Raw genomic sequence first — 21851 nt, forward strand, 5'->3', positions numbered from 1 at the left:
ATTAGTATGAACCAACCATTTCACATTTGGTTGTCTCTAGAATTCTGACAAAAATCAAGTTTCTGTACCACTGGATCAGCAAAACTATCATGCCTAGGCCCTAGTAGATTCAATAAGACATTGAGATCTGATAATAGTCAGCAACCTTGCCCAGTGATAACCCCACCTGACCATGAATCTCTTTTGGAATGTGTTATTTCTTCCTTCTACATTCGTCACTTCTACAAGCTTCAAGCCAATTATTGAAGCTATTCAGGTAAAATGGATTCTAGAGACTTTGGACCTAATTCTTAGAGCTTTAAGGGATAGAAAAATAGTATTAGCTAGGAGCTACCAATCAAAAAAACCTCTCTCTTTCCATTTACATATTAAGAAAACATGAGAAAGGTACAATAATAAAGGCAAACACTCAAAGTGTTAAAGGTGAATGACAGAATAACTCTAACTCAAATCATTAAATTGTATCCCATATCCAGGTTTATTTAATAATTTATATGCTTAATACCAGAACCTGGCAGCTCATCTTGAGGCACTCAGCTGAAGAAGAACTATTTCAACTCAAAAACTTCATTTTTTTTTCATTTAGAGAAGTTCTACATCTAAATCTCAGTTAGTCTTGTCGAAATAAGTGGACATTCCATCCTGGACCACACTTTTCCTGCCACACTATGTTTATTACTGGCTTACGAGTCCACTCTATAATCTGCATGTGCACATCCAGGTAATCCAACTGCTTATCTTGTTGTATATTAGACAAGAAAATAGGGGTGAGCTGACAGTTGAAGCCATGTGGAGATACCCTCTGCAGTCACCTTGCTGTTGTGGAATGGCTCTCATCTGGGTGAAATCTCATTTGTTTCTTCTCTTTTAAAGAATTGTTTATCTCTCAGGATGTCTTCCATCTCCTATATGATAGCTCTGCTTCTATTTTAAGAATAGCACACATGTATGCATGCATTTTAGGTATATACCCATAGAGATAAAGAGATAGCTATCCTCATTCATTTGTTTTTCATGTTTTGCCCGCTCTCCTAAATCCTTAGTCTCCTTTAAAATAGGTTAAAGCAACTATCAAATGACTGGCATCATCCCTACCTAAATCCCACGGTTTTTTGTCCTAAACCATAACAACTTTATCCTCTAAAAGATGTAAATCGCAGAACTTTCTTACATGGAAGTTAAACTGGTTGACATTTGGACTTCAGATTTTTTTTCCTCCAAATCCTTTTTTTCCTGGCTCCTATACTGACTTCCCGCTGATGCCAATACCAGGATCCAGGGCAGACATTTATTGATTGCCTCTAAGTGCCAGATGCTCTGCAATATGATGTCAGTTAATACTACTAACAAGCATGCCAAATGATGAAAATTATTTATATGTTACAGGCAAAGATACTGGAGATAAAAGAAGAATGGTAGCTTTCCAGTACATTATGCTAATCTGCGGCAGATTTTGATTTTTCTGACTCAAATGTCCACGCCTTTCCTCTGTAGACTATCTCACAAATGAGAATGCCATCTGCATGTTTTAAATATACCTGAGATACCTAAGAAAAAAAAACAAATCAGAGGCAGCAGTGTCCTAAGATTTACCTTGTCAGTTTGAGATTTATTTTTTTAAATATTTTATTTATTTATTTTTAGAGAGAGGAGAAGGGAGGGGGAAAGAGAGGGAGAGAAATATCAGTGTGTGGTTGTCTCTCACACTCCCCCTACTGGGGACCTGGCCTGCAACCCAGGCATGTGTCCTGACTGGGAATTGAACCTGTGACCCTTTGGTTCTCAGGCTAGCATTCAATCCACTGAGCCATGCCAGCAAGGGCAAGATTTAATTACTTTTCAAAGCAGTATACATTATAGGCAAATAATAACTATCTCATATGTGTGTCTGTGTGTAAAAGAAAACCAAGCTTTGAATTTTTAGAATGCCCTTTTTGATGATTACTTTTGAAAAGAGATTACTATCATAAAAGAGATTTGACTGAGTGTAGCTAAATTTATTATACGCCAATCGAATTAGCATGGTACACAAGTAACTTTGTGCTTTGCAACGGCTCTGGGAATCTCCCTTTTATTTGGGCATTTCCATTACCCATGCCTAGAAGGAAAGAATGATGGCTGAGGTGGTTGTGATAGACAATGACCTCATTAATCCTCGTGATGGAGATATGGGTTTTTCCTTGCAGTGACTCATTACAGAGTGCATCAAATAATAAGCACTGACAGCTAGCAAGTAGTGAGTGAAGACTGACAGATGGTCAATAAATTCAGAACTGGCATATTTGTGTAAATTGATTGTAGGTTTGAAGGCTGGTAGTGACTTCACCAGAACTTTAAATCACTGAAGTTGTCTTCCAGACCAAGCAATTAAAATGTAAACATGGAAAGTCCTAATATTTGAAAATGAGATATTTCTTCCTCTCTTATAGCACTGATATTTATGCAATTATTTTTACTAAGAAAGATTTTTTTTAAGTTTATGCAAAGAAAGAGTACAGTGGCTAAACTGCAGACACTGTTTCATAATACCATGAAAAAACCTGTATAAAATAAAAATTATAACCACAAGATCCATAAAACTTCTTTTCTGCTGAGAATTTTAGATATAATCTAGATACATTAGATATAGTTTAGATATAATCTTAATATGGAAGTTAAAAAGGAAACAAATGTAAAGCATAAATAATGTGCGATATTTTATAAAATGCATTTCACAAGTCTAGATATTCTTCCATGTAAGATGTATTTACTACTGATGATATAGTTCTCTCTTCCTACAGCTTCCAAAATTGCACGAGTCTTATTTTAGTGGTTTTGGAAGATGTATAATAAGCATGCCAATTTCAATGCAACAAACCTATCTCTGTGTCTACTGTGTTCAGGCAGCCAACACCGGCTACGATTCTTTGATAGCTTTTTCACAAAGGATAGATTGTAAAAGAATCTGTCCTCAAGAATGATGAGGAAAGGCTCACTCCATTCATTTCATTAATGACAAGCTTATTTATTAATACCAGCGTCATTAATAAGTACCTAAAACATACATTTTTTCCCATGGAAGGAGGTGCTAAATCTTTTCTATTTGCCCCTGTAGACATACATTACTACCTGTCTGTGACAGGTTGAATTGTGTTCCCTGAAAAGATATGTTGATGTTCTAACTAACCCCCATTATCTGTGAATGGGATCTTATTTGGAAATAGGATCTTTCTAGAAGTGATCAAGTTTAAGATGAGGTCCAGCTGAATTAGGGTGGGTCCTAATCCGATATGCCTGATGTCCTTATGAGAAGAGAACTCAGATACGTGAGAGGAGAACATCTTGTTATGACAGAGGCAGAGACTGGAACAGCTCCAAGGTAAGGAACGTCAAGGATTCCCAGTAAACTACAAGCAGCTAAGGAAAGGCAGGAACAGATTCTTCCCTCCAGCTTCAGAGGAGGTTTGGGCTTGCTGAAACCTCAATTTCAGACTTCCAATCTACAGAACCTTAAGAATCATTCTCTGTTGTTCTATGCCACAAGTCGGCAGCACTTTGCCCTGAGAAGGTGATGCACTGTCCACCTTGCTTTATGCACAGGAAGGAACATGGCAGGCTGCAACAATGGGCTTTCTCTCACATCTAGTTCAGTCTGGTCAAAATAAAGAACTAGCAGGGAATTCAAGGGCAGTGGGGGACTGAGGACAGATGTTTTTTCCCCCAGCTTCATTCTGCTAGTTGCTTTGACTGGTTGTTTCTCTCCCAAAGACCACGTTCCCACCAATTACCCTTCTCCAAACAGCTGGAGAGAAGCCTCTGTTCCCTGGGGACTGGTAACTGCCTTGTCCTCTTTTCCCTTCAGGCTTCTGGTGGTAGCTGGTTGGCAGTGGCTGCCAACTTTTACCTTCTACACTGAGTATCTATTGCCACATAACAAGATGTTATAAATTCAGTGACTTAACATACATTTATTATATCAAAATTTCTATGGGTCAGAAATTAGGCATGGCTTGACGGGGCCCTCTAATCCAAGTCTCCCATGAGGCTGCAGTCCATGTATTGTTCAGGACTGGAGCTTATGTGAAGGCTCAAGTAAGCAAAGACCTACTTCAATTCATTTGCATAGCTGTTGGCTATACTCATTCCTTTCTGGGCTGTTAGAATGAGGGTCTCAGTTCCTTGCAGGCTGTCGATCGTAGGCCACCCTCAGTTCCTTGCCTTGTTGACCTTTCCAATGGGGCAACCTACTTCATCAAAGCCAGCAAGGGAAAGTGTTTTCTAGCAAGATAGAAGTCAGAATCTTTTACAATGTAATCATAGAATTGGCATACTCTCAAAGTTGAGATATTCTATTGGTTATAGACAATTTAATCCAGGAGACAAGATTATATAAGGCACTGAATATCACAGGGCTGGGATCATTGGGAATCATTTTAGAAGCTGTTGACCACACTGCCTCTTACTAGCTTCCTTAAATCCTGCCCACACCTTAGTTAGTAGTTTCCTCTATAAGTGTGCCATCTGTTTTCTGCCTTGATAATAATTGATATGGAGGGTGATAAACAAAATGTAATCACTCTTCTTTCTGTTCACTGTGATAAATTATTATCACTCTGAATAATGTGCCAGTTTCCAAGATTCACCCAAACTAAAGAGAGCTATGTAGATTTAACTGTAGCAAGGAAAATCAGTGCTAGGCATTCTTAACATATTCAATCATACACGCCAATATGATCTACAAATTTAACAATTTATCTAAGGAATGGAATAGAAGGTTTTTTTTTTTCTTAAAGGGTTTCCATTTAGAACAAAGAAGAATTAGTTTATGTTAGAAATTGTGTAAGATATCAAGGACAAGAATAGATTCAACAAGCATGTGACTAGAACAACTGAAAATATAGTAATCAAGGTCAATATTAAACATCATTGTGGGAAAAAGTCAGAAGTCATAGTTGGAGGGGCAACACAAAATATCGCTTTCAAGTGACAAAGATTCTAAACAAGTAGACATGTCAAGAGAAGAGGAAATGAAAATGTCCAGAGCAGCCTTGGAAAAGAGAAAGCTGAGAAGTGTGCAAGACAAGGCTCTCAACACAACAGGGAAAAAAGCCTACTAGCATGTGGAGCAAGGGCAAGCCAACTCTTGCACAGCCATATAAGCTCTATGCAGGAGAAACAGGCATATCTGTGATTCCCTGTTAAAGAAAACAAGCATCAGCGGACTGAGCACGGGCCTGCAAACCAGATGATCACGGTTCGATTCCCAGTCAGGGCACATGCCTGGGTTGCAGGCCAGTTCCCGGCAGGGACCAGTTCCCAGCAGGGGATGCACAAGAAGCAACCATTCATTGATGTTTCTCTTCCTCTCTCCTTCCCTTCCCCTCTAAAGATAAATAAATAAAATATTTTTTAAAAAAAGAAAACAAGTAAAAGGTGATTTTGTTGTCCTCCCTTTTTTCTCTTTATTTCTCAAGTGAAAAAATATTTTAGGCACGTTTTCAAGGAAGGAATACCAAACCGGAAGCAGAATCAAGGAATACATATCCTTCCTTTATCTAACCTGAACACCAATTTGCCGTGTAATACAGGGCAACTCAATGATTTTATTAATCTTTAATTTTCCTATAAAATGGGATAATAGCATCTACTTCGCCTAGATCACTAAAATTTTATGAAGATTAGATAAAACAATTAATGTAAATACTTTGAAAATTTAAAGACATTAAATAAGTATTATTAAAATATTTTCAAAACTTTCAAGTAGCATATATTTATGACAGTTATAAGTCTCAGTAAACTATCTCTTCATAGACATCTTGAAATTTTCTCATTGAAATTTCAGAAGCACAAACTTTGCTTTACTTTATTTATGATTAGGCCATTTTGGTAACTACCAAACAAAAACATACTCTACAAAAATATATCAACTTAATGGCACTAGAGAATTTTTCCCAAAGATATAATTCAGTAATTCATGTCAGCCCAATACTGTGAAAAGTAAGGATAATATTTTTTAATATTTTCTGACATAGTTTTCTTCTTAGTAATTGGATACCTCCCTAGGAAATGTTATCTTTAAGGGGGGAAGAAAATCCTTAAAAATCTGTTTTTAAGGATGTTAGGAAAAAGCCTTAAAAACAAAACAAAAAGAAAAGAAAAGGTGAATAGGAGCATTTTCCAAGGGCTAAGAATAAAAAGAGAAATGTTATCTTCATGTTATGCCATCCTAGCACATGGGAGCAGAAAGGAGGTGAGGTGAAATGACACTTGGTAGTTTAGGAAGAATATAACTAAAGCTTGAGTTCCTGTAAGGGATATTATGCCCTGCTGGGAAGATACCACCCAGAATGTCTTCTCCACTGACTACCACACAAAAGAGGTGGAGTGATGGGTATGCAGAGAAAGGAATATCTGCGATGAGTACCGCTAAGACTTCCCCAACTTTTATAGGATGTGGTGTATTAACCGGGGACATTGGATGTAGCTGAGAGGTAAAAGCTAGCCCGCCTACCATGGGGTATTGTGGTAAAGATTATGACAAATTTATGTCAGAAGTTGAGATAAAAAGCCTAATCCAAAGGCAAAGACAGACTTTGGTTGAGAATTGAAGGATTCAAGGCAAACCTAGGAGGGGCCAACTCAGCCCAGCAAGATACTCCAAGGTCATCATCAGGTTTCCCAGCTCTGTAGGAAAGGTGGCAGGATGGTCAATGAGCAGACAGAATAAAAGATCTGTCACAGATGCCAGCAAGAAACCAAAGAGGCTACACAAGGGCCTGTGCTTACATCTAAGCCCCCCACCCACACACTGAGAAAGGCCCCAGTGGCTCCCCCCATTGCCCACATGTCACCTAGGGAGTTAGCAAAGGAAAAAATATTTCTGAAACAGATTTCAGCACTTATTGCCTCAAATGTATCCCTCAAAAAAGAAGGGTTTAAGCCAAATGAGACTCAGATACACTTACTTAGAAGGTTTGCATTTTATCTAACATCCTGTAGATAGGGATATGAAATAGTTTAAATCAGTTACAGAGAAATTTTAGCACTTCTAAATATAGTGAACAATTTTCAACCTTAGCACATTTCCAAACCTATTTCACACACAAATGTTAAAAGAAGTATTATATTTCAGACCCACAAATAGTTTAGCTGTTTAATAGAAGCAAACAATTGAATAAAAGTCTGCCTTATCATGGAATGACACATTCTGAAAAGAATTTATATGTTAACATGGTACATTTACGTGACAAGTGCTCAATGGCACACAACAAGTATCTTCAGGCAAAAGCTTCTTCGCCTTTGGGATGAGATGTGAACCCTATAAACCAAAGAACAGCAGAAGGACAGCCAACAATTGTTTGGTTTACATTTCATAGTCTTTTTGCATATAATAAATTCTTTTAAGTAGAAACTTGGAACTGGACTTCCCAGTCTGCCTTGAGAAGAAGTTCACATTAGAATAATATAAACAGAGAATGACTTAGAACTTGGCTTAACTTCTTTTTTTTTACTTTAAATAATATTTTTATTTTTCAGTTATAGTTTATATACAAATTATGTTGGATTCAGGTGTGCAACCAGTGATTAGACATTGTATAACTTCTATCACCACAATAAATCTAGTACTCATTGGATACCACACACAGTTACAATATAATCAACTAAACCCTTATGCTGTACTTTTCATCCCTGTGGCATTTTTGTAAGTAAAAATGTATATTTCTTAACCTCTTCAACTTTTTCACCCATATCCCCAACACTTCTCCCGTCTGGCAACTGTCATTCTATTCTCTGTATCTATGTGTCTATTTCTGTTCACTCATTCATTTATTTTACTTTTTAAATTTCACATGTAAATGAAATCATATGCCATTTTTCTCCCTCTGACTTATTGCACAAAGCACGAGACCCTCTAGGTCCATCCATGTTGTTGCTGATGGCAAGGTTTCATTCCTTTGTATATGGCTGAGTCATATTCCACTGTATGTATGCACCAGTTCTTTTTATCCACTCATCTTTTGATGGACACAAAGGTTGCATCCATATCTTCTTTATTACAAATAATGCTGCAATGAACATATGGATGTATAAGTCTTTTGTTTGAGTGTTTGGAATTTCTTTGGAAAAATACATGGAAGTGCAATCATTGGATTCTCCTTTGTCTCTTGTGATACAGCCTTTGTCTTAAAGTCTATTTTGTCCAGTGTGAGTATTGCCACCCCAGCTTTTTTCTTTTTGTTTGTTTCCATTTTCATGAAATATATTTTTCATATCCGTACTTTCAATCTGGGTGTGTTTTGACCTAAAGCGACTCTCTTGTAGACAGCTCATGTAAGGGTCTTGTTTTGTAATCTATTCAGCCAACACATGTCTTTTAACTGGAACATTTAATTATTTTGAGTAATGGTTGATCAATATGTATTTATTGGCATTTTATTATCCACATTTTTAAGCTTTTTGTCTTCATAAAGAAGTCTAACGCTTCATGCAATATTGGTTTGGTGGTGATGAACTTTTTTAGCTTTTTCTTGTCTTGGATGTTCTTTATCTGTCATTCAGTTATAAATAACAGCTTTGCTTGTAGAGTAATCTTGGTTGTAGGTCCCTGCTTTTTATCACTTTGAGTATTTTATTTTCCTAACCCCTCTGGCCTGCAAAGTTTTTGTTGAGAGATCAGCTGAGAGTATTATGGGAGTTCCCTTATAGGCAATGACCTTTATTTTGCTGCCTATAATATGCACCCATGTTTTTGGTCCAGACTTTTATGAAAATATCTTTCATTTTAATTTTTTAATTCAATTATTTATTTACTTATATTTAGATAAATTTTTTTTGTATTATAAAGGAATTTTAGCATTTATTTTCTAACACATTGTGGGTCAAGAAATTTTATGCAATGAATAATTACAAACATAAGTTCCTACCCATAAGTTCCTGGTACCCCATCACTGGAGTATGGACTGAGTGAGTCCAAGTAAGTTCATGTACAGACCCTTTAAGGGGAATGCCTGGGACTCCAGAAGCCCGTCATCTCACTCAGTCAAAACCCCTGCTGGCTTTTACAGACAGAAGTTATGAGAACTTCTCTTTCTGGAACTGGAACCCTGGGCGGGGAGGCCTGGTATGGGGCTATGAAACTTCATTCCTCAGGGGGGACCTTCACAACTAATATACCTCACCCACTTTTTATGCAGCATGGGTGTGGGGCCAAACCCATCTGTGTCTCTGCCCCTCCTATCAGTCTCTATGCAGCTTTTTATTTATATTCTTAGTTGTAGGACATCTGGTTAGCTGGATTTGAGGTGACTCTGAATGAGAGTTTTTCTGTAGTTTAGTTGTATTTTTGATTTGGTTGTGACATTGGATCCCAGTATCGCATTTATCTACACTGCTTTCTTGACTGGAAACTTAACTTTTTAATTTCACTTCATTTTGGATTTATTCTTTATGAGACATGTAATTATTAGAAACATTTGGAATATGGCACAGCTTTTTGAAAATTTGTAGCAGAGATCATTTTTTTTGAAAATGGGAAAAAAGTTTCCAATTCTAGTATCAAAAATCATAATAGTCTTCTTTTTATTTATATAATTGCAATTTAAGTGATCTTAGCTTCAGAAACCCATATGACAAAAAGAGGTAATATTACTCAATCTTTTCAAGAAAAATTTATATGTTTAAATTTTCACAATATGATTTTAAAGCCATCTTAGAATATGTGTCTCTGCAGACAATACCAATAGATAGCACAACAAACCACCTAAACAAGAATGTGCCAACTTTCTGGTTGATCAGTAATTTCTGTGCATTACTTTGGTTGATTTTTTAAAGATTTTTTTATTTATTTATCTTTAGAGGATAAGGGAAGGAGAAAGGGAGAGAAATATCAATGTGTGGTTGCCTCTCATGTGTTCCCTTCTGGGAACTGACCTGCAACCCAGGCATGTGCCCTGACTGGGAATTGAACCGTGAACTTTTGGTTCACAGGCCTGTGCTCAATCCACTGAGCTACACCAGCCAGGACTGGTTGATTTGTTTTTTAATGAGCAATTTCCAGTATTGGTTACTGGCATTTCTCACAAAATCTACCAGTTTATTCAACTAGAGGCAAGAATCCTAAAGGTGGCTTGTGTGTACATGAACTACTTCTGCAATAATAACCATCTGTTCCTTCTTTCAAGTGCTTCATGTTTTTCCATGGTCTAATCATAATACCTTAGATTTTAGAAGAGGACTAGTAAGAGTAAGTCTTAGATACACCAGACTAGAAATTTCTAAGAGAGACATAAACTAATTTTTTAAAAATTCATTGATAGCTTGGTGAAGAACATGTAGCTAAATTTAGTAAACAAGATTGATTCAAAAATAAATGATCATGTTTATATTATATAATTGTTTACAATTGTGGCTACTTCTAGCTTCTGTATTTTTCCTAATTTGCTTCAGAAGTAGCCAAAAATAAATTATCAGTAACTTCAGGATACTCTATATCCCAGCTGGGTACTTTAAATATTTTATTTTTCTAACAATGCATGTGTGTTAAGTCACATGTACATCCCCTAATTTATAGCCTTGGAGTAGCAGTAATATCTGCTTCTGCCAGTGACTTACATACAGCCTTGACAATTCCTTCCTTCTTTCTTTTCTTAATATCATGAAATTCTACACTGCTGGCTCTGGCATAAAGGTAATCCACTCCAATTATTTTCTCCACAGTTAGTATTCACAAAAGAGTTGACTAAGTGATTGGTATGTCTATGTATTATCATAGAAAATATTGCCAGTTAACTAGCAAAAACCCAAATATTACAAAATCAACATTGTGATTAAACATAGGAAAGAAATTAGAACATCATGATTCTTTTGAAAATCATATTCAGCTGTACAACATTATCAGGAAAGTTAGATAAAATACCAATGGCAGGTAACTCTGTTGTATTTTGTTTAATACGAAAGAGCTTTTTTCTCTACCCAACAGTCTCCCACCTTGACCATTTCCTCTTTCTAGGGTTGGTGACCCCTTGAGAGCACCAGTGAACTGTAGGGAATATAGAAGGAAGAACAGAAATAGTGTATACTTATACTTTATTACCATTAGGCAGTTTATTTAGTAATTGATATTTTTCTAATTAATTAATTAATTAATTTTCCTCACCCTAGGACATTTTTCACTGCTTTTAGAGAGAGCAAGGGACAGAGAGAAACAGCAGGAAACATCAACTGGCTGCCTTCTGTATATGACAGGACTGGGGATGGAACCTGCAGCCGAGGCATGTGCCCCATCCTGGCATTGAACCCCCAACCTTTAGACTATAGGATGATGCTCCTACCAATTGAGCCATACTGGTTGGTTATGGCCGAGGCAGATATTTCCTATAAATATTTATATTTTTTAACATTTTTTTCAAATACAATTTTATCACCTGGGACCTTTTCAGCTACATACAATTATAGATAAAAATGTCTGTACTCAGGAATTTTGTTTTGTATTGTTATGGCTGTCTAATCACTGGGACATACTAGAGTAGATGACAACTGCTTAGTTAGCATCAGAATTTTCTTGTAATAAATTTACCTTGTGCCCCTGAAGAAACTAGTTTTTTTTTAAATTCCTTATTCTCTCCATTTATTAATTAAATATGAAAATAGCCATTAATTTCAAAAGAAGTAGATGTATTTTAACTGGTTTATATAAGTGAATTTTGATATCTAACCTTAGAAAGTTCTAGGAAAGTATTATATGATGATTCATTTATAACACCAAAGTTATTGTATGTTCATCTTCTATTGTATTTTAATAACTGTTTAAAATAAAAGTCTAAAACAATGCTTCTGAAACCTGAGTGAGCATCAGAATCACACAAAAAGCTTGTTAAAATGCAAAATTCTGGGCCTTATTTTTAAGTTTTCTGATTCAGAGGGTGAGGTGGCATCTAATAATTTGCATTTCTAACAAATTCCTAGGTAATACTGCTAGTTGAGGCACCAAACTTTAAGAACAACTGATCTACAGAATGGCTTTGTTCTGTGAACACAAACAAAAAAATGTAACCATAAAATATAGAAAGGTGACTAAAGAATGAGACAAACTTATCCGTGCATTCATCTTTGTTAATTTCAATGTAAATTTTTTTTGAAGCTTTGCTACAAAGGGGTTCAGATTATAGCAAAAAGTCATGCAGCTTGAGTTACTTAGATGAATTGCATGCTTGATGAGAGAGACATCTGGCAAAATAACTGCATTAGATCTTTGTACCATAAACTGTATTTTCTCCAGCACACAATAGCTAGTAGTCCAGCTAACTTAATAAAAATAATATTAACACTGTTACATTACCAAATGATCACATTCCCATTAGTGTCAACCTCTTGAAAGGTATTCCCAAATTGGAAGTTTGCCAAACTCCTTCAGAAGATCTCAATTTACAACACAATGTAATTTGGAAATGGCCATATGGCAATAAATATGGCTACAAAATATTGCACAAGCCCTCGCCTGGCCTTCTTGGGTGACAGAGAGTACTGAGCATCTAGAGATTGCCTTAATAGCACTCCATATATATATATGTGAAGCATATTATCGTAATCCTTGACTCTGTAGCCACAGAAAATAAACATTCTTTCTGAAATTGAATAAACAAACATTTTATCACTCTAGTCACTTTTAATACATGAATTCTTGCATGTACTCAGTAAGATATAAGTAGTAGGGATAAAAGAGAATATTACAAGCAAATTGTGTATCTGGTCACGTTTTCTTCCACAAAAGGGATTGCTTACACAATTTTCTGTATTTGTTGAAACTAAAGAACTAACTGACAACTTTAAAGCAGAAATATTTAAAACCTGATTGAATGTGAAGTGAGGTCTGTTCCCATTTTTCCCCTGCTGTGTACATAAGTTAGGAGACTATAGTGGACTTCTCATAATAAGAACTAGCTTTATTATTCTCTTGTCTCTTAGCATTATTCTTTAAGTACAGCCACTGGCTTAGACAATCCACATGACTTTTCATGACTTCTCAATAAACAAAACTGACTCCATAAACCAAAGTGTACTGTCAATCTAAAATATTAATATGAAAGTTTGAATTGCATATTTTTGATCACTCAACTGTACTTAGACAGTAGCTACATTTAGAATAGAGCCATTTTCTTATTTTTAAAAATCATATTTTACTCACCCTCTAGCCGATATAGAAACCTATCATTTTGCGTATTTAATGCAACATTACTAAAAATTCAGCAGAATGAATCAGGAGTTCTATTTATACCCAAAGAAATTTCAGAGTTGTTATTTCTTGAAAAAGGAAATTTCCAGAAAACAGCATTAAGGAATGTTAGGCAAGATCAGGTGCATTCAGGGTGGTATGGCCATAGACATTAAGGAGTTTTAAAGTGCCTTCATAGAAATATGCCTGAAAAATATGAAATTAGCAAATATGTATACCATGACACTATCTTTGTGCTAATACTGGCAAATGTCCCTCTTTGCTAACATTTATGTTCCTGATATATTTGGGGGATTGGGAAACTGCTATCTGCTATCATTGGAGTTTTCAGCCTTTTATAAAGTTATATAAAATCTTACTACATGTTCCTCTACCATTTACCTATCTTTTGTGAATGTAAGAGTTTGTCAGATAGTTTTCCAAACACAAAAATTTTTTACTCAATAAGATTGGATAAACATTAAGTCAGATGGCGGTATTTTAATTTGCATTTTACCCTTTATCACCTTAAAGGGTTGAGTTTAAGTTACCTAAATCAACTTTTTAAAATATCCAATGTGCCACTACAAGTGAGACCCTAAAGAGAAGCTAAATCGTTGGCAAAATGGACTGATCGTAGTGTGGCTAATGTATTCTCCACCATCTAAAATGTGAAATGGTTCTGTTCTGACTACATCAGTTGAAACTGCCAACTCAACTCCAGCCAAGAGGGCAGTGTTATTAAATGTGGTACTCGAATCTTCCCACAATCACATCAAATTTACAACTAAACTATAGAACAACCACCATTCAGAACTGCCTAAAATCTAGATGAATGGAAATCCTAGAACTAGGGATTCTTCTAAAGAAGAAGCCATCTCAAGACTGGTAGGAGGGGCAGAGTCATGGAACAGGCTAGTACTACAACCACATGTGGAGGTTTAAGATTGTGAGAGATATCTCAGCTGTGAAGTTTCCCCCTAAAGAGTCATGGGTCCCAACCCCACATCAGGCCTCCCACCTCAGGGTTCCAGAGCCAATTAGAGAAGTTTTCATAACTCCTGCCTGTAAAAACAAGCAGGGATTGTGACTCAGAAAGATGAAAGGCTTCTGGAGTCCCAGGCAGTCTCTCTTAAAGGACTGGTACACAGACTTACTCAGAATCACTTGCTGAGTTTCAGTGCTTGGACAACAGCTTAGAAAGAACCAGGGACACACAAGGAGGAACTGAATTGTCTGTCATCAGGATGAAAGCTGGGATGGTGGGCATGTTTCTCCCAGATAAAAGTGCTAGCAGAGGCCATCGTTCCTTTTCTGAGACATTGCCCCCAACCCTGGCCAATAGAGCTGGCAGATGGGTGCCATGTCTGAGTCCCCATCAACCTGGCTATCACTATGCACCCAACCCTGGTGATTGCTTGAGAACCCACCACATCCAACTTTTGGGCCCACCCAAGCCATTTCCAGTGGCTTTTCCATAAAAATGGCCTGTCTTGGCTATCTTTTGAACTTCCCTAAAATCTCTCCAACAAGCAGCATCTGGCCTCTGTATACCCTATACCTCTTGCTAAATGGTCTCACTCCTGGCTCTAGCAGCAGCCAGCCTTAGTGGCAAGAAATATTCAAAGTGGTGAGAAGCAAGGACCTACAACCAAGATTACTCTACCTAGCTACCATTTAGAATTGATCAACATATAAAGAGTTTCCCAGACAAAAACAAGGTTAAAAGAGATCATCACCAGCAAACCTGTGATACATAAAATGATAAAACATTTTTTTAAGAAGAAAAAACCAAAAAATATAAACAATAAAATGGCAATGAATACATATCTANGGACCTACAACCAAGATTACTCTACCTAGCTACCATTTAGAATTGATCAACATATAAAGAGTTTCCCAGACAAAAATAAGGTTAAAAGAGATCATCACCAGCAAACCTGTGATAAATAAAATGATAAAACATTTTTTTAAAGAAGAAAAAACCAAAAAATATAAACAATAAAATGGCAATGAATACATATCTATTAACAATTGAATCTCAAAGACAAACTAAATGAACCAGAAAAGAAAGAGGTTCACAGATTCAGAGAACATTTTGATGATTGTGAGATGGGAGCTTGGGAAGATGGGTGAAAATGGTAAAGGAATTAAGAAGCACAAACTTGTTGTTACAGTATAGTCATGGGAATGTAAAGTACAGCATAGGGAATATAGTCAACAATATTCTAATAACCATGTATGGTGTCAGACGGGCATGAGATTTATCAGGATGATCACTTAGTAAGTTAAGAAATGTATATAACTGGGTTGAATGCCTGAAACTAATATAAAATTGTATGCCAACTATAATTGAAAAATAAAAAATGATTGAAAAAATAAAATACCAACTCCACTTACCTTGGGAATTATTACTATCCCCACTGTAACTCAGCTGCTATTTCTTGTCTATCACAATACTGACCTCAGAAAGTCTCCTTTTGCTGTTCGGGCCAAGATGGAGGTATATGTGTATGCTTCACTTCCTTGCACAGCCAAAAGAAGGATAACAACAAATTTAAAAACAAAAAACAACTAGAACTGCTAGAAATTCAAACTGTATAGAAGTCTAACAACCAAGATGTTAAAAAAGAAACATTCATTCAGACTGGTAGGAGGGGCAGAGAAGGGAAGCAGGGGCAGAGAGAGTGCATGACAAGGTGGCAGCTGGAAGACCAGGACAGGTGGCAGCTGGTGGAGTGGGTGGTCCCACATTTGCCTTCAGATAAACTGGGAGGAACAGCTGGGGAGCAAGACAGACCACATAAACCCATGTTTCCAGCATTGGGAAATAAAGCCTGACAAACTCTGAGTGAAAAAACCTGTGGGGATTGAGGCCCCAAGAGAAACCCCCAGCCTCACAAAAGAGGTAGTTGGAGAAACACATAGGGTCCTAGGGCATATACAAGCCCACCCACATGGGAATCAGCACCTGAAAGGGCATGATCTGCTTGTGGGAAGCAAGGAAAGTTATGGAAAGTGGGGCAAGAGCTGAATAAGAGGTATTGTTCCCTCTCAGACCCCACCCTCACATACAGCGCTACAATGCAGTAACCTGGGTTGCCCTGCCCTGGCAAATAACTAAGGCTCCATCTCTTACAACATAACAAGTGTGCCAAGACAAGAAATATGGCCCAAATAAAAGAACAGATCAAAGCTCCAGAAAAAATCAACTAAGCAATGGATAGCCAACCTATCAGACGCAGAGCTCAAAACACTGGTAATCAGGATGCTCATAGAAATGGTTGAGTCTGGTCACAAAATAGAGGAAAAAGTGAAGGCTATTAAAAGTGAAATAAATAAAAATGTACAAGGAACCAACAGTGAAACAAAGGAAACCAGGACTCAAATCAATGGCTTGGAACAAAAAAAAGAAAGAAACATCCAGCTGCAACAGAATGAAGAAACAAGAATTTTTTAAAAAATGAGGAGAGGCGGAGGAACCTCTGGGACAACTTGAAGTGTTCCAACATCCAAATCATAGGGGTGCCAGAAGGAGAAGAGTAAGAGCAAGAAATTGAAAACTTATTTGAACAAATAAGGAAGAAAAAGTTTCCCAATCTGGTGAAGGAACTACACATGCCAAGTACAAGATGTTCAGAGAGTCCCAAAGAAATTGGATCCAATAACAAACTCACCAAGGCATCATAATTAAGTTACCAAAGATTAAAGATAAAGGAAGAATCTTAAAACCTCAAGGAGAGACTTACCTACAAAGGAGTGCCCATTAGACTGTCAGCTGATTTCTTAAAAGAAACCTTGTAGGTAAGAAGGGGCTAGAAAGAAATATTCAAAGTCATGAAAGGCAAGGACCTACATCTAAGATTACTCTATCTAGCAAAGCTATCATTTAGAATAGAAGGGCAGATGAAGTGCTTCCCAGATAAAGTAAAATTAAAGGAGTTCATCATCACCAAGCCCTTATTATTTGAAATGTTAAAGAGACTCAGAAAAAGAAGATGATCAAAACTATGAATATTAAAATGACAACAAACTCACAACTATCAACAACTGAACCTAAAAAAACAAATTAAGCAAACAATTAGAATAGGAACACAATCACAGAAATGGAGATCACATGGAGGGTTATCAGTGGGAAGTGTTTTGGGGAAAATGGGGGAAAAGGTACAAGGAATAAGAAGGACAATTCACAGGCACAAAATAGACAGGGGGAGGTTACAAACAGTGTAGGAAATGGAGAAGCCAAAGAACTTATATGTATGACCCATGGACATGAACTGAGGAGGTAGGGAATGCTGGAAGGAGGGAGGATGCAGGGCAGAAGGGGATTAAAGGGGAAAAAATAGGACAACTGTAATAGCATAATCAATAAAATATACTTTAAAAAAAGAATGTTTCCCATTGGTCTAGATAAAAGCACTGAAGGAGAGAGAATTTTTCAACAATATCATGAGCATAATACATACGTGAGATATTACATAAAATTAACTATGTGTGGTCACAATGCAATTCTGAGATAATGAAATTAACATTAAATTTTAAAGGCAGAAAACCAACCAGGGTTTTTGACTTGGATCTATGTTTTGCTATTTATGGAAGTCTCTTAATTTATGTGAGATTTATGTGAGTGTTATAAGGAGGTGAGCACAATAATACCTCCTTATAACATTGTTATGGACATCCAAGAATAATGTATTTTAAAATGTCCTGAACAAAAAAATTGCTACATAAATATTAATTTCTGATCTTCCCCCCACTAACTTTCCCCCTGTTGTCTTAGAAGAACAGTCTTGTAGACAAATTTGAAGTTCAATTCCAGCTTCAATGAACTCCCATGTGCTGGTGACTCCTATATTTTCATTTCTCCTTTAAAAATTCTATCCCATTCCAAACCAGGTGGTTACCACATATCTCTATTATAGAGTCATTTTAAGTCTCCCCAAGCTCCACATGTCAAAAGCAGAATTCACTTCTTTTCCTCTTAAAATCTACCAATTTATTTGCATTCTCCTTCTTGGTGACTAAAACCACCATTCATTATTATTCATTTCTCTCTTCACTCAATCTGTATCCAACTGGTCACCAGCCCTGTTAATTCTATATCATTAATATTGCCCAGTGCCATATTTTTGTATCAATCACTATTGATACTGAGGAATTTCAAGACCTCACCTCTTCTATCCTGAGTTAAGGGAATTATTACTAACAGATCCTCTCACCAGTCTCCCCAATGCACTCTAACTTCAACAGTCAGTCCAAATCCTCTCATTAAACAAATCTGATTTGATTATTCTTTTCTTGAAATGCTCCATTAACAGGCAGCCATCTTGAGAGAGAAACATGGATTCCTCCATATCGACTTCCCCGGATCTAGCTTCCTGCTAGAGCTACCTTCCCTCGAGCAAGTTTGTCACCATTCATGCCATAATTTTGTTCAGTTGAAACTGAAAGTTCTCCAATTGCACATCAGAGCTCCACTAAACCTTTCCTTTCCATTGGCCTCTTCTACTTTGTAAAAGTACTTCATTCTTTGCCTCTTATTCTTGATGAAACATCATGTCTATGGTCTTCTGAGAAGCTCTGACTCACATTGAGATCCAGGGCCCCCTTTCTCTGCTGCCAGCTAACCCTTGACACACCCTTGTCATTCAAAACTCACTCACAGTTTTATAATTACTGCTTTGTTATTTGTCTTTCTCAATTAAAATGTGAGCATTAATTTTTTTCTTTTAATATCTATTGAACCAATATCATTATTGCCCAGAACTTTGCTGATGCTCAGTATATAATTGCTGGATACATTATTCTTAGTAGTTTTTCTCCCTTATTCTTTAATTTGTTATAAAGGCACTAAATTATTTAAGCAACTGTGTTGCTGATGTCTGTCTACTAGCAGAAATCTACTACCTACTTGCCTACATACCTCACAAAACAAAGTTTTATCACTAGAATCTCATATATGTTTGGAGTTAGAAATTCCAGTCTTAGTGAAATAAAATAAATCCTTATCCAGTGGTATCATAATGATTCCAGTTAAGGGAACATTATCTGATTTCCAGAACACTGAAATGAAAATTACCAGATAACCTTGTCTCATTCGAAGCAGCACCAAGGGTTGAAAGGGTCTTTCTTTAGAGAAAGATGACTCAATGTGCTAAAATCAAATCTGACATTAGAGGTTTCTTTGATGCTTAAAAATTTATCATTTGTCTATTAACTTTGCAAGTTAAACATATGGTAAATTTTAAATGTGATAAAGTTTCTCTTATTTAAACAGAAATATTTTATACTAAAATATGTCTATTTTGTTTCATATTTATTCAGAATTCTATACTCCCCCCCAAAGTCCTCATTTTCGTTCTGCTTTATTTTCTTTAGTTAGTGTTGAAGATGGTGACAACCTCTAACTCATTGTTTGGGGAAAGTGGGACATACTTAAATAAGATGCTTTTTTAAAAGCACCTTCCTCATTCTATAAAATGACTTTCAAAAGAACTAAAGGAAGCTAGATAATATGAAAAATTCCTCTTTAATGTTCATAAACACATGAGCAAGACAAAAACAGGAAAGCAGATCATAATTAATGTGGTCCACAGAGTATGTTGTAATTGACATGAACAACCTGAGGTCAAGGCTCAAATATACTGACTGTTCTCTATAAATACTTTTTCCTATGTTTTTTCCTCCTTTTCATCGTGTGGTCACACCCCCTTCACAATAATGACTTTCTCCTACAAAACTCTGCCCCCTTCCAATGAAAGATAATATCTTTATGTAAGGAATCCTATAATTTAATTCCCTTTCTTTACAGACTCTTTGGAAAAGAAAGAATTCACTTTCCTGGGGTGGAGGTGGGGGGCACTCACCATAGAAAAATAACTGTTTTAAATAAATTATTTTACTATCATCATATGTTCAGGGCTTTGTCTTCATGTGCTAAGCTAAACACTACAATAATTTTTATTTTGTAGTAATAAAAAATAACAGAATATGCTGAAGTCTTTTTTAATTATGTCCTTTAGAGAAAGTGCAATGGAACTGGATTTTGGTAAAACTCACTCCAAAGAACCTGTGGCACTTCTGTTGCAACAGAGTGCAGCCAAGCCCCCTCCCCCCTCAAAAAAAAAAGATTTGGAATGAGGTCTAGAACTCAAGGTGTCCAGGAAATAATAAAAAGACATGTAAGATTTCCTCCCACCTTACCTCCCCCCAAACAGGTGTCAGTTGGGGGAAGGGACAAATGCAGCAGGGCCATTGAGAGTTGCTTTGCATAGCAATGGTTTTTGCAGATAACCTCTAGAATGGTCACTTACATATCTATAACCTTTAACTGGTTTCATAGATATGTTAAATAGCTGTGGCCATGCTTTGAGCCAGGGAGAAGGGAGTGAGTTCTACCCAGGATGTAACTGGGAGGCAACACCCCCTGGTTACAGTACCTGTGTGAGAGCTTGAAGGTGATTGGCTCCACGCCATGGGGCCATGCCTGCCCAGGCCCACTATGGCAGCCCAGTAAAGCTGGGAGGATATGGGAGTCCTGGCAGGTGTAACCAATTGTGGGAGGAGTTGGAAATGAGCTACAAAGGAGGACTGGCTCGGGGATTTAAATGCAGATGTGGCAGCCAGTGGAGAGAGAGCCACTCGGTTTGGGCAGAGTGAGGACCTCTCAGCTATGTAGAGGAGAGTCACGCAGTTTTGTCGGAGTGCAGACCTCTTCTTGCCCAGGCAAAGGAGAGAACCACATGCTTTTGGCCAGAATGGGGACTCCTGCAGCCATGTGAGAGAGAATCAGCATGTAGCTTTAGCAGAGAATCCCCACTCGGCTTTGGCAGAGTGGCAACCCTACCCTCTCCACAGCTCTGGTGGATAGGAGTACCATGTGGTTTTGGCCAGAGTGAAGACCCCTGCAGGTCTGGTAGAAGAGGACCATGCAGCTTTGGGGTGTTCTCTTAGGCTGCATGACCTGGGAAGTAGGAGATATTTTGCCTCGAAGAAGGGTGAAAGAACTCTTTGCCAGTAGACTATGAGAAGGTGCCACATGGCTTTGGAGTAATTAGAGATCCTGCCTGGACAATGACACAGCTGATGGTGCCAACAACCTGAAACATGGACGTGTGCTTTTCCTGAGATACGGTACTCTGAATTAAGGCAGGGGGGGAAGGAAGCACTGTGGGCTTATCCTAAAGGACTGTGGATATCCTAAAGGACTTTGATATATGAATGGGGACATTGGGTCACTACTTTAAGTCTGTGTACAGCTTTAAATAAACCTTTCCTGCCCTGGCTGATGTAGCTCAGTGGATTGAGCACGGGCCTGTGAAGCAAAGGGTCGCTGGTTCGATCCCCAGTCAGGGCACATGCCTGGGTTGCAGGCCAGGTCCCCAATGGGGGACATATGACAGGCAACCACACATGGATGTTTCTCTCCCTCTCTTCCTCCTTCCTGTCCCCTCTCTCTAAAAATAGATAAATAAAAAATTTTAAAAAAAATAAAAAAATTAAAAAAAAACCTTTCCTTTGCTTTTCACAAATCTCTGGCATTGAGAGATGTCTTTACTCTGGCAGCCGACAGACGAGCCCAGTAGGTATTAGTATATCGTCCTTGGGAGGAGCCCCAGTTTTCTGTAACAGTTTTTGGCATCCCTGGTGGGCCAAATATTGC

This window comes from Sturnira hondurensis, unplaced genomic scaffold (genome assembly GCF_014824575.4).
Source record: "Sturnira hondurensis isolate 20B ecotype Veracruz unplaced genomic scaffold, ASM1482457v3 Scaffold0016433, whole genome shotgun sequence".
NCBI lineage: Eukaryota > Metazoa > Chordata > Mammalia > Chiroptera > Phyllostomidae > Sturnira > Sturnira hondurensis.